Source organism: Rhinopithecus roxellana, chromosome 17 (assembly GCF_007565055.1).
Source record: "Rhinopithecus roxellana isolate Shanxi Qingling chromosome 17, ASM756505v1, whole genome shotgun sequence".
In the NCBI taxonomy this organism is placed as follows: Eukaryota; Metazoa; Chordata; class Mammalia; order Primates; family Cercopithecidae; genus Rhinopithecus; species Rhinopithecus roxellana.
The window spans coordinates 71,305,481-71,317,738 of NC_044565.1; the positions used below are offsets into that span (position 1 = coordinate 71,305,481).

The 12,258-nt window shown below is 45.8% G+C and overlaps 1 protein-coding gene across 1 annotated transcript in view; it reads right to left on the reverse strand.

The window, feature by feature from the left end:
• The window catches only part of ALK (ALK receptor tyrosine kinase), a 767,947-nt gene that overhangs the window by 122,448 nt on the left and 633,241 nt on the right, over positions 1–12,258 (reverse strand). The window lies entirely within an intron of this gene.

Consider the following 12,258-nt stretch of genomic DNA (forward strand, 5'->3'; position numbering starts at 1 on the left):
AGTTTCAGGATGATTCAAGCGCATTACATTTATCGTGCACTTTATTTCTATTATTATTACATTGTAATATATAATGGAATAATTATACAACTCACCATAATGACAGATCAGTGGGAGCCCTGAGCTTATTTCCTGCAGCTAGACAGTCCCATCTGGGGGTGATGGGAGACAGCAACAGATCATCAGGCATTAGATTCTCATAAGGAGCACGCAACCTAGATTCCTTGCGTGCATACGCGGTTCACAATAGGGCTCTCACTCCTATGAGAATCTAGTGCCGCCACTGATCTAACAGGAGGCAGAGCTCAGGCAGTAATGTGAGGGATGGGGAGTGGCTGTAAATACAGATGACGTTTCGCTCACTTGCCTGCCGCTTACCTCCTGCTGGGCAGCAGTACCGGTCCGTGGCCTGGGGGTTGGGGACCCCTGGCCTACAGGATATGAAATCGTTTGTTAATTGACTCTTTACTGAATGCCCGGAAGCTGAACTAGGCACTTGCACGTAGGCTTATCTCATTGTATACTGTCAACATCTCTTCATGTAGATATTATTATTCCACCCATTTTTCAGATGCAGAATTGAAGGCTAGAGAGGTTAAGTCAGTCACCCCTGGGCATTAAGCCCACAGGCTGCAGACCTGGAGTCCACACTATGTTGTATGTTCTTTCTACCGTACATGGAGTGCAATGCCCACATAATATATTATGGTACTCCTTAAAGCTTTGGGGGCATATTGCAAAGATTTTCCAGATCTTCGTTGCTCAACATGTAGTCTGTGGAACAGCAATGTGGGTGCTACCTGGGAGCTTATTAGAAATTCAGGGTCTCAGGGCCTGCCCCAGCTCTTCTGAATCAGAATTTATATTTTAACAAGATCTTATCCTAGAAATACTTTCGTGTTGGAGAAATTAGGGAGCTAGTGAATTTTAATGCATTTACAACCATTGTCCCTGCCAGACGATTAACAGTCGTGTGTGTGTGTGTATTCACACAAATATGGGAAATCTGATACAAATTCTAAATTATATTTATGGGAAATAACGCTTGCTGGTGCCAGTAACAATAAAATTTTTGATCCTTCCAGACACATCCTAGTAGATATAGGTTATAAATGGCAGTGTTTGACTAATAAACTCTTTTATATGCAGACAGCAAATGAGACAAGTGAGTAGAGACAACACCAGGAGCACGCCACCAGCAATTATATCTTCTGGTTCCAGCCAGCACTTTCACAAGGGCCATTTTTTCCTGCCTCTCGGAAGGGACTGATAGACTTTCCAATTATGTAACACCAGTGTTTGTCATTTTATTAATTAAAGTCCTGTATGTAAAGCAGGAACGGCATTGTGGCTAGGCCTAATGCTATTATTTCTCTCATGGCCCATTCCTCCTCCAGAGGTAATTATTGCAATTTTATGTCTTGAATCTGCCCCGTGTTTGCTATGCATACCTCATGGCAGCTTCAGGACAATCGCTTCAACCCATAGAAAATACTGTAATGATATTTAGCCTGCAGTGTTCAAAAGAGACTCAATGACATCAAATAATATCTATTCTGCATGCAACATCTCCAAATGTAGGAAGTGCTCTGAGGGGGGAGGTGCTATCTTTCTTCAAATTTCTGAAGACCTGCATGAATTCCAATAGTAGAGACAAAACTAAGGCTAGATGCTGTAGTGTGTATTTCACTCCAAGAGAAGGAAATACATTTTTAACAGAGATGCTCAAAGATGAGTTTGCATGGTGGGGGTACTCCCTGGGTATTCCCCATCCAGTCTCTGTTGAATGACTGGGATTGGTGTCATCAGGAACATCTAAGCAACCTCTGCATGGGGGTTAAGGCTCTCCCTCAGTATAGGGTGCCAGAGGGTTGTAATTCTTAGTGTGAACTGGTAATTTTGACTTCCCTGGTTTCAATGTGGTATCTTCTTAACTTTAGCTGAGAATACTGACTCACTGCAAAATCCAGTGTTTTTGTTCACCATCTTCTAATTCACCTTGAAAAAAGAAACACCAACTCTCTAGCTATAAATAGCCTAATGACATATCAACCCAACACAGCAAGAAGCTGGCCAGATGCAGATTTTTGATAACAAGCATATAAAACATGTTTCTGGCAAATGCTTGCAATTAAGAAATGCTGGATTCCTGGTCTTGCGGGATACTTAAAAGATCAGGATCCTGCCTGAAAATACCACTTACTGTCTCCTTTCTGAAGGATCATGAGGAAGCCAGGGAACACCAGGGGACATCCATATGCCCTCTTTCTAAAAACATGAAGGCTACATATAAAAATAACCACCTTGGGATCCCTGGCTGGTGAGGTTATAAAATTACAAATTATTTTTTTTCTTTTCTTTTTTTTTTTCCTGTGGTCTTTTCTTTCTTTTCCAACTTTTTTTTACAATGAATATCTGACTTTTGATAACTAGAACAAAAATAATGAAATTAATTTAGAGTATGCAGCTTTTAAAAGAATGTTTATGAAGACTAATATTGACATGGGAAAATGTAATGTTAGATAAAGAAATAAGACAATAAGACACAGGATGTTTATATTTATATTATATAAACCCTTTCTCTATAGCAAAGCTCAAATCTAAATCTATCTGTCTGGAAGGAAATGTACCAATATCTTTGGGGGGTAAGATTTTGGGCAATTTCAATTTTCTTCTTCATACTTTCCTGCATTTTCCTAATGTTCTACAATGAACATAAAGTTCTTTTATAATCAGAGAAAACAATAAATGCTATATTAAACAGGTGGTAAGAGACGATTCTCATGTTGGGAAATAGTAAAAGCTAGTACTATGTTTTTACCCACTTCAGAGGGAATCAAGTTACTGTGCCTGTACTCTAGGCTTTGTGAGAGAGACCAAGGGAGGGAGGGAGCTTCTGCGGAATGAGGTGGGACAGTGCTGTGAACAGAACACAAGCTTCGGTATCAGAAAGAATGGTCTATTTTTTATGTATCATGTAATATCTCAGAGCTTCAGCATCTTCTTCTGTAAAGCGGGGTCAACAGTACCCTGCTTAGATATTTATTATGGGGCTTTAATAAGATTATATGAGACCGGTGCCCAGCTTAGCGAAGACATTTGATAAATGTTAGTTCCTTCCTCCTGCATTGGAAAGCACAGGCAGGGGGCACTTTGTTAGAGATAAACAGTTCACAAAAAAACAATAGGACAGGGTGAAAATGCTGTGTTAAAATTTCTGTCTAGTTTTTGTTGCTGTTGTTGTTTTATAATCTTCTGGGTTCCCTAGAGAATTATCTTTCCAGGCTTATGGGAAGAAAAAGACGGTATTTTCTTCGGTTACACTGCCATGGTGTGATCCTGGGCAAACAGCCTCCTCTGTGCCTCAGTTTCTCTGTGTGTGATGGAGATGACACTGAGGAGTAGTTTTGTAATCTGACTGCTGGGGAACAGGATGATTCTAGGCAATGAAACTCCCACAGCCTTCATGGACACCACTGGAAAAAGTAGATGTGGGGCACAGGAACATCTGCGGGGGACCCAGAGCCCTCTGGGGAGTATTTTTCCCTGACAGCTGGAGAGAGTGTGTGCTCTTAATCGGGTGTTCCCCCAGTACATGGGCGGCATGAATGTGTTGCAGTGACCACTAGTGGGAGCCAGAGAGGTCTGTGATTAACATACAGCTTTTGAATGGGACCCAAGTCTGTGCTAAGTGGCAAGGAAGGCCCTGTTCACACCCCGGGGCCGAGACAGCGATTCTTCCTAGACCTCAGCTTCATCATGCAATGGGAGAGGTATTAGTTGTGAATGGCTCAAAGGTATTAAATTAACTATGTCTGACTGCAGTTACAATTGCTGTTGATTACTGTAGCCATTAGCAAGTGCTCTGGCCGAGTGGACCACTTAACAGGCAGTGGTGATAGAATGCTGGGCTGCAGTGGCTTCCTAGCTCTAGGTGCTGGGGTAAGAATGACTTTGGCTCAGAAAGCTCAGGAAGGTGTCATTTGTTGGATCCTCGAAGCTCATCGAGGAGACTTCTTGTTCGCTCTCATCCTGAATGAGGGTTATGCTTGCAACCGCAGGGGGTGGGGGTGGGGCTGCACAATTAATTAATTATCAACGAAGTGGGTTTATTGGGCACGTCCTGCTGGTGCTAATGTGGGCACTGTGTGAAATAATGCTCCCGAGCTGCCCACGTGTTGCTGATTGACTGAGAGGAGAAATCAGAACCCAAGCAGTGGCTGAATTTATGCAGCAGCAACTTCCTCATGCCTGAGTAACGTAAGATGAGGGATCATCATAATAATAATTGCTGCCATTCATCAAGCTTTGCAGAAAAGACACAGGCTTTTCACATTTTCCTCTGATCCTGGTAACAACCTCATGCAGCAGCTAAAACAGGTTTTTGTTTTTCTTTCTTTTTTTTTTTTTTCTCTCAAATTAAAGGAAGTTACTTGCTTGAGGTCATATGGCTCCTAAGTGGGGCAGAGCTGGGATCTAAACTCAGGCCATCTAAGTCAAATCCGGTATTTACAGGGGGGAGTTGGGCAGACCTGGTTTGAATCATGACTCTGCCTCTAGCAGGGTGACCTTGGGCAAGTCACTTAAACTCTTTAAGCTCCAGCTGCTGTATCAATAAATGGGGGTAACAATTTTTTTTTTAATAATAAGATAATGTAGGTGAAATGCTTAGCACAGAGCCAGCCTTATACTAGGGAATCAGTATTTGAAAACTATATCCTTAGTTGGCTTTAGTGATACTAAGGGTCTGTTTTTCCAGCTCTGGACTAAGTGAAGGCTTATTTCAACTAGGGTGCAAAGAGCTAGAGTGTTTGAGGGCCCTCATTAAGAATAATGGCTTGCTTTTTAGCATAATACAGCCAAGTGATTTGTAAGTGACCTGAAGACCAGAAGTTTTCACACTGAATGTAAGTGTTCTTAATTTTTCTGTAGAATAAACACCCCAAAGAGATCCCACAATCCTGTGGGCTGTCTCCCCGCATGGCTGGCCACACAGCAGGTTTGAAATCAATACTTGCTGGTTCACCACCTGACTGTGGACCCTCAGTGCCCCGCCTCGCTCATCCCTCCCGCTCAGGGTCCGTGTGTGCATCCAGCCAGTCAAGTGCCTTGTTGCCATGGCTCAGGGGCTCATCAGAAGAACAGGGAAGATTTTATCCACTCACAGGGTAGCCGTGGGAGGTGGAGAGGCTCTGTAAGCTTTGACACACAGGGGATTCTCATTACAGGTGTCTGGATGGTTGTCGTTAGAGACTGGAAGTGGAGCCCAAATCTCTTACTCATACAGAGAGCCTTTGGAAAAAGCCCTTTGGAAAATGCCTCGAGAACCACTGCACCTTCCTCCTTTGTATTGGAGGCCTTTGCCTTCTAATACAAAGTTGCGTATGCCTAGACCCCAGCTAAAGGCTTTCTGAGGTTACTGTCTCCATCACCGGCAGTGTTAGTGGCTGCCAGGGCTCAGCCCTCTTAAGGTTTCAGCACCAGGGTCAGGGTGACTCATGGGGTAGATGAGGGGCAACCATAGTTGAAGCTGACTTCAGAGCCCACCAAGGCAGAGCAGGTGCTCTTCAAAATGCACCATCTATGAGCCTAATTGCGACCTAGGAAATGGAGTGAGATCATTAAAGTGGGGAGGCTTTGGGGCTTCCGAAAAAGGCAGCGAGGTTGAGAGCTCTTCCTCTGGGCTTCTTAGAGTGGGGGCACATATGCCGCTTGGCTCTTCCTAGGGGTACCCAAAGCCACAAGGCAAATAGGTGCATTAGCCACTCAATAGTAAAACATGAGGCATGTTTTTGTGTCCAAACAAATAGGCATGTTAAGGAATTAAAATACAGAATTGACATTTATTTTTAAGTTAAAAAAGGGGTTTGTAAAAGAAAAGTCAGACTTGTGATGTTCTGCTCTGGGCCATATCACCAGACTTCCTCCCTGCCTTGGGTGACCTTGTTGACGGCAGATGTCCCACTCCCAGGAGCTCCCCTGGGGAAAGCAGAGATACTCTCGCATCTGGAGGACAGACACTGTGGGCCATGCTGGCCAGCTGAGTGTAGTCTAGGCTCCTTTCCTGAGTCTTCTCTCCCCATTTGTAAAAGGGTGACAATATCATCCCTGGGGGATGGGGGCGATGTGGGGAAAGGCCCCTCTGTAAACATGTTGGGACTATATCAAGGTATGGGGTTATTGTTCCGTGCAGGTGTCTGCTGAGGCGGCAGTGGAACAAAGGGACTTTTGGCAGATTGGAGGAGGGAGCTCCCATGCCCCTGCTGGCTGGGGAGAGGAGCTGGTGGAGATGGTGGACAGGGGCAGCAGAGGCCCCTTTGCTGCTGTTAAAGCATAAACTTCCCCTGACCCCAGCCACTGAACTGGGCAACACCCCTCTCCCCACTATTGCCAGGCTACCCAGGGCAGGGCAGAGGCCAAACCCTCCAGATTCAGGCTCCTTGGAGAAGGCAGCTTCCAGCCTTGGTCTCAGAATCATCACTGAAGTCAGAGAGGAAGATAATAATAGTAATGGCTGCAACAGAGTAGCAGAAACCACATGCTCCATTTTTAAGCACCTAATTGTATCCAGATTCAGGCTGGGCATTTTTCATATCTCCTCTCACTGGTTTCTCCTAACAGCCCTGCAGAGGATACTGAAGCTGAGAAGAGTGGGTCGCTGTGCTCAAGATCTCCACGTTAGAAAGTGGAGGGCTTCCACCAAGGGCTAAGGGACTTCAAGCCCCGTCCTTCCCACTGCACTGCACTGCCTTGCGATGCTCCTTTTGCACTCAGCCCCACATGGCCAGCTGGATTCTTCTGGTCACAGGAGATGGCGTGGCTGTTGGGCTGTGGGGCAGGAGGGAGGCAGCTCTATCTGGAGCCACCACCCTGCTCCGACTTGCTGTAGGTGTCAGCATTACTCTGTGGGAGCCCGAGGAGCCCTCTGCTTTCTGCTGGGCCCAGCATTATGTCCTTCTGGGCAGACAGTGGATAATTTAGAGGGATTGTATGCTAGCTTGGGGTCCTGACCGTGGTCCCCAGTGCAGGAATAGGAGTGTGCAGAGAACAGCATGTGTGAAAACAATCCCCGGCAAGACTAGCTGGATCTGCTCTTAATTTAGGCAAGCACTGACACCTAGAGCTGGACTTGCTTTCTCCCACTTCAGGCACATTCTGTCACTGCAGAGATGTCACAGCATCAGATGAGATGGGGGCTGGACATCCACAGGAACTCTGCCTGATGAGTATCTTGGTCTCCAAATGCCTGACCAAAGGCACTTGGGCTTAGTGAGGGAGGTAGAGATAACATTACCCTGGAATCCCCTCTAGCTTGGTACTGGTCCCCTACTATTTACAAAAAGGGTTTTGCAAACACCACAAAGTACAGCATTGCTTGGCCAAGCACGGGCAGGGAGAGGCTGGTCCCAGGTGGGCTGTGATAGGGACTTGCTTGTTCTTTCACCAGCCAGCCCGGAGAGGGGAAGGGTGCAACATTCTTCTCCCTAGATGGTCATCCGTTCTATGCAGAAGGTAAACTGGCTCCAGAAAATAACAACTTTATTTGCCATCCAGCCCATGAGGCCTCCCGGAACGGCTTCTGCTTCCTGATTTGCTAAAGTAAGTTGGATCACATGGGGCTGAGAACGGGACCCACCCAATGAACAAACTCCATTTGAGTCCTGTAGGTGAGTGGCAGTGTCCCCTTGGTGGCTCAGGAGTTAGACCCAGTGACTACTCCCAGCCTGTGGAGAGATGAAGTGGAGAGCTCTTTGGTTACACAATGGGGTGGGATTCCCTACCTGCCTGCAGAGACGTGGTAGTGAGGCTCTGAGTTAGGGGAGAGAAATGCCAGTTCTGATGCTTTTGAGGCTCTCCTCAACTCTCCCCAAGCTGAAAAGGTTCCATCTGTCCGCAGCAGGGCAGTGTGACAGGAAGAGCATGAAGCTCAGAATCGTAAGATCTGGGTGTGCTCTTGTCTATTAGCTGTGGGTCTTGGGGTAAATTTCACGATCTGGACGGGCAGCCCCTGATGCGTAGGATCTGCTCTGGAAAACGAGCTGAATTCAATAGTTCTGCTCATCCTCCTTGGCTCCTGCCCCGTCGAGAGTTTGGTGGGGGCTGATAAAGGAAGGCCCCCTTCTGCTTTTGTTTTTCCTCGACCTCATGCCATCTGATACTAAGTTTTCTTACTCTTATCCTCCTTTTCTTGACTTTCCACAGAAGAATTTGCCACTGAGTTTAATAAACTTTAAACACACAGCAGTCAGAAAAGTTCCTCTCTTTTTCCCATCTTGAGAATCCTATTTGCCTGCCGCCGAGGTCAGGGGCAAGCTTCAATAAGCCCAGTCAACACCTGCCTCTCAGCTTCCCTGCTTCTGTGTCACGCTGAGAGGCTGGAGGGAAGGATGAGCCTGTTTCCAGGGATGATCACGAGCACCCTGAAATGTCTTACAAAATCAACCAGATAGCAATTTACAGAAAAATTCCCTCCCTTTGAGAAGGGCTTCGGGGACGGATGGCCAAGGGCAACTCCAGGGGCCATGGCGTCTTCTCCCTCACATCCCTCTGGGCTACATTTGCTGGTTTTAATGACAAAAGGATGGGTCCCCTTTTCTCCAGGCCCATGTAGACGTGTAAGGGGCCTGCTGGTCACTTTCTGCCTAGATCACAGCGGTTCTCCACAGCTAATCCAACCTGATTCTTTTTATTGCTAGAGGTGACGTCAGGGGTGGAAAGGTTCAGCTGTGTCCCAAGATCCCAATGGGTGTGTGCACGCATGTGTGTACATGTGTGTGTGTTTGCGTGTATATATGTACGTGCGAGAAGAGGGGAGAGGCAACTGCAGCACTGGCCAGGCCGGAAAACCATCTTTGAGGAACTGATCACCACAAACTGGGGGGATCCCATCTCATTTTTGGATCAAATTGCACTTTGGCAGCTCACACAAGAAAAACTGCTTTCATGCCTTGGAGGGGAAAGAAAATGAGGAAAGTCCACTTTTTCTCCCTGTAGGCCTTGTTCTGGCCTGAGAACATGGTTTAAATTATTCCAGTCACAGGCAGGCTATTCAAATAAAATAGAATTTCAAACCACACGGGGCTTGTTGAGACATTCAGGCTGCTCGGGTGTGTGAAAGGCAGGGGGCTGGGGTGGTGTCAGCCGCCACTCTGCCGTGCTCTTTATTACCAGTGGCTGCAATGCCAGACACATCCGTGGGTGTCTCAAAGCCGAGGCGGATTCGAGCAGGTCTGACAGCAAGTGAGCACATGAAAGCCACTGCAAGCTTTCCCTCCCCGGTGGCAACTTTAATTATTTGAACTGGAGCTCAGAAAAATAAAAATAAAAATAAAATCAGAATATATTGTAAGTGGCTCCCCAGTTTCCTGCAGAGAAGAGCTTGTGGCAGAGAGGAGGAACACAAAAAGAAAACCAAAACCACAACGTTCTCTCTTGTTTGTGGCTGGGTGAGGCAGAGGTCTTTAAATATTCATGCCCCATGTGTAACTGTGCAGAGAGATAGGAGGCGGCGGTAGTCAGCAAGAGCAGGCTGCAGGAACCTGGAGGGAGGAGGTGGGAGTGGGCCAGGCTTCTGGAATGCCCTGGAAGTTGGACTGGCACAAAGGCACACTGTGGCTATGCCTCCATCGTGGGGGACCCTTGATCTGGTTTCTTATGCTCTCCCACCCGCTTCTCTTCGCCCCTGCCTCCATCATTTCTCATTCCTTTTCTGACTCATCTTTCTAAAAGACAAGTGACATCACGCTTTCTGGGGCCACAGGCACGTGAGGAAAACTCTCTGCATGGGCTCAGAATGAATTTCAGTCACAACTGGCAAGCACACCTATGGCCAATAGCTCTGAAGTCTCAGCGTGCCTCCAAATCACTGAGGATGGGGTTTAAAAACGCAGAGCTCTGGGCCCCACACTTAGCGTTGTCATTCAGTAGGTCCAGGGTCCAGGGTGGGGCATCTGTTACATTTTCCAGGTGAATGTGATTGGTAAAACATAGAACTACTGGTTAACTCACTTCTAGATGTTGCAGGAAATTCTTGAAGATGACACCAGTTCTTCTCTGGGAATCCACTGATGAGGGTGGTGTTTCTTGAGGTAGTCTACAATTACTTTAACTTCCGGGAGACCAGAACTGAGCTGGGTTTGGAGAAGGTCCTTCGTGGTAGGCATCAACCCCAGAACTCAGCTGGACCTGTCGCCAGTCCCTGTAGGCCTGATGCTCATCAGAGACCTGTCCCCAAAGCTCTGTCTAGTGTCCACCTTTCTGCACTTGGGCCCCATAGGCAACAGAGGCCCCCATAGGGCTGGTGGGGTTTGAAAGCCCTGAGTGAATCTCACATAGTCTCCCAGAGAAATGCAATATCCATTTTTTTCTGCCACTGGGGTTTAGCCTGCCTGGGAGGAGGAAATCAACTTCCTGCATTCTGCATTTAGGAGTCACATAAAATAAATGGTAGGGCTTACAAATCTAGAAATGCATATTTCTATTTTGGTTATTTATTTTCCTGATAAAAACATTTCTCCCAACACTGGGAATTCAAAGACCCATCAACATTAGACAAATGGTCTGAAAACCTGAATGTGAAATCATATGAATATATATAAATATAAATAATGTGAGTGTGGAATGGACTTATTTCCCTTCCCTTCATTATGCCTGCTGAGCCAAGTTCTGGAAAAGGGCAGGAAATAGCAGAAACAGCCCAGAGCAAATTAGACTGCAGGAAAAATAAAACAGGCCAGTAAAACAAAACACCTGTTTAAGCTATTGATCAACTCAAAGGTTATTAGAGAAATGATGAAGTATTAGAATAATATCATTTGTACCCTGACATTTCTTTTTCTGAAATTTGGCTCATATTAAATCCAGCGAAGAGTAAACTTAAAGACCAAATGCTCTTAAGGATCCTCCTGTCCTCTCCGGTGGGTCAACCATCTGTCGTCATTTATATGTTCTCTTAAAAAGCCTTCCTTTCTAGGTAACTGCTCTCAGACACCTGAGAAATATCAGCGATGACTGTGTTAATTCCACCATCTGCATGATATAGCATGGTTTCTCAAATACAATTTAATATAATGAATCTATTTATTTGTGCTCAGAATTCTTCCAAAAAGGATTTAAGGTGGTTCACAGAGATACATAAAATCTAGTAGGATAGCATAGCCTAGAACAGGGTGAGAAGGAAGTGGTGAACGTCGAGTTATAAAATCAAACCAGGAGTAAGCTGCTACAAATTGCATATCACGAAGTCCCATTTGCTTGCCAAGTGGAGCCTTGGTTTTAATTTAACCACTCCTCGTATTAAAAAATCATTTCTACATCTTTTCCATTCTTGTTTGTTTTCTGTCTGTGAGTTTTTATTTTATGAGAAACTCAAGGGGCTTGAATCTGCCTGCATCCCTCAGCAGGGGCAACCCTGTTGTCTGTCCCTCTGCTGGTCACAGAACCACCTCCCTGGGATTTCTATGAGCCACAGAAGGAGAAGTGAATCTGGTCAGTTTCACAATGTCCACAACTTGACAGGAAACAAATTGCTCAGAGGGTGCATAGCTATTCCTGAAACTGAGCCAGACAGGAATTTCTCCTGTGAGTGTCCAGAATGAGATGACTGGCCAAATCTAAACTACATGTAGGTTTTCTACTACATGCAAGATGTTGATGCAGGTGCAGTGAGGGAGTACAACGAAGCACAAGACATGGCCTGCTCTCCTGGAGCTTAGAGTCTGATTTCTGGCTCAAGTTCTCTTCCTCTTCCCCCAGCGTCCTTCTGAATGTTTACACAGGGTGCCAGGCACCCTGTGGGCTAAAGACTGCAGTGCTTACTTTGTGCCCGATGCTCTTCCAAGCCCTTTGGACATTATCTATTTAATCTTCCCTCTTCGGGGTAGGCATTATGTGTGTTCACATTCCCAGTGAGGAAACTAAAGCCCCAAGAGGTTAATTAACTGCCCAAACAAACTGTACAATCAGTCGGTGGTGGAACCTGACTTGGACTCAGAAAGTTGATTTTAGAGTCCATGAGCTTAATCACTGTGCCATGTTGGGGTCTTAAGTACATTTCTTGGCCCCTAAAGAATATGCTGAGGAACATGGCACCAGTCCCTCCACCCACAAACCAATGAGAAAACAGCGTCAGGAACCATTTCAGAGAGTGGCTTTGGAGGTACCTCACTGAATGCCATTGATGTCTTAGTGAAATTTATGTCAATCAAATTTTGAGGATGTATAGTATTTATAATGTATTATAAGAGCTCAATCTTTTAA